This window comes from Erpetoichthys calabaricus, chromosome 1 (assembly GCF_900747795.2).
Source record: "Erpetoichthys calabaricus chromosome 1, fErpCal1.3, whole genome shotgun sequence".
NCBI classification, from domain to species: Eukaryota; Metazoa; Chordata; class Cladistia; order Polypteriformes; family Polypteridae; genus Erpetoichthys; species Erpetoichthys calabaricus.
In genome coordinates, this window is record NC_041394.2 from 79,266,919 (window position 1) to 79,269,151 (window position 2,233).

The following is a 2,233-nucleotide window of genomic DNA, read 5'->3' on the forward strand; positions in this document are numbered from 1 at the left end:
GGGCGCATATGAAGTCCGTCAAAATAAGAGTCTCACCCTCCAATGGGTTTAGGATTCCTGTATATCTATATACGCCCAACAGAGGCCGTAGGTAGTGCGGGCTGCAGTTGCGCCCTCCTCATATAATCTGCTTTAAGGAAAAAACAAACCCTGATTATTGTTGCGGATTAACTGTTCATTGCATCTCTATTTATTGGTCACCTGTACAAAAATATAAGTAATTTATATTAATTATAAAGGGTTACTAGCCTTTCTCTACTTTGTTTCTCTTCTTGGTATTCTGATTTGACATTTAGTGCTACTGCTATACTGCCAAGCCGTTCTTCTGTCCATGGAAAAGTAATCTCAGATACTAGAAGCCTTGGAATTGTTCCATTGAAAGGTTGTTTCATCAGATTGGATGGCGCAGCACAGACTCTGTTATAGAATGTCCAGGGTGGTGTGCACTATGACAGGACCGTGACTGTGTCTGACTTTTTATTTATCTTTGTTATGTTAGGTGGTGGGTTATTTTCTCCAGGGATATTGCTGACTGAAGTCGTTGTTTTCCTCTCCTCCATTGTCAACCGGCGATATTTGGACAATTAATTGATGGACAGATATTGTTATCTTCCATCTATGTTAATCAGTTTCTACTTTGTTTTTAGTGTATTAAAAAAACTTTCTTTATATGTACTTATTATATCAGTAGTAAGTTCTAAAGTTTGTATTCGTATCAACTTGTGAACTTGTAACAGCGCCATGTGACCACACTCACTAGAGAGTATTGTGCAAAAGTAAACTGAATACAGTATTCTGAATTCCTGTTACAGCAAAAAAAAAAATCACAGTTTCATGATAGGAAGATGCCATTGTCATAGGAGCCATTCCTGATGGTACTGAGTTGGGAAATTAGCTCAGAGGTAGAGTGTGCATTTACCATCTGTGAGGTCTTGGGTTTGATCCCCAGCTTCTCCACTGTCAGTTTTACTGTAGCTGCTGTTTGGTGCCTTGTGCTTTTTAGGAGAAGTGAGTTTAGGACTGAAGCCAGGAACCACTTCTTTAAGCAAAGACTTGTGAGAATATGGAAGAAACTGCCGAGACATGGAAATGAAGCAGAAACCTTGACAACCTTTAAGAAGTAACTGGATGAGATGCTGGGGCAGCTTAGTTATTAGCTAAACAAATGAGCTTGATTGAATGAATGGTCTCCTCTTGTTTGTCAAATTTCTTATGTTCTTATGGTATACACTACAGTACATACCCTTATAAAATATACATGTTTCAAAAATACTCATTTAATACTTGAAAGTCTTGGAATAATATATTTCAATTAGATAAGCATAGTAATAAATTTAAAAGTTTATTAAGGATCTAATTATTCAAGAACCTCTTCTGCCATGCAGTTTAAGTGACCATCAAAATACATGGCTGAAAAATGTTATGGGCACTTCAATAAAGTAAAAGAAATATTTTATGAAATTGTTCATAAATGTGATTAATACAACAGTTTAACATCTAAATTTATCCTAAATATGCTAAATATACAAGGTGTGGAAATTTAATTCCTAAAATGAACCTGTAGAAATAAAGTATCAGTGCACTAGTGCCTACTGTCACCTTCAAAGTAATCTCCTTCCGCAGCTTTCCATTCATTTAGTTAGATGATATTGCCATAACTCTGTTACTGGAATTCCCTTAAACTTCTTTGTCACATTACACTGAATGTCAGATATGTCTGAAAAGCTTAGTCCTTTAATGGTAGTTTTTATTTTTGCGAAGAGCCAGAAATCACAAGGAACTATTCGCAAGTGAGGTGAATAGGGTTGATGATCCAATATGGTAATTGATTTCTTAGCCAGGAAGTCACAAACACTGACTTCATCATGCCTTGGAACATTGTCATGATGGATGACCCACTTCCAGTGTTGTTTTTCACATCTTCTTGCCCCTCCTTGAACCTCTTATGCCATTCAAAGACACTTGATCATTTTTATAGCAACCTCACCACACACCACTTTCAGCAGCTCCAACATTTCAGTAGCACTTTGCAACACTGGAGATATTATGCCGCCATTCTGAGAATTAATTTTTTACACATCAGCATTTGTGCTGAAAATAATAAATGTATTGAACAAATTTTCATAATTATACAATTGAAAAACAATTGGGCTTGCTTTAATAAAGGATTTAATCAAAAAATGAATAGTACAATAAAAATAAAGAATGCTAATATCCAACACTGTTATAAAAA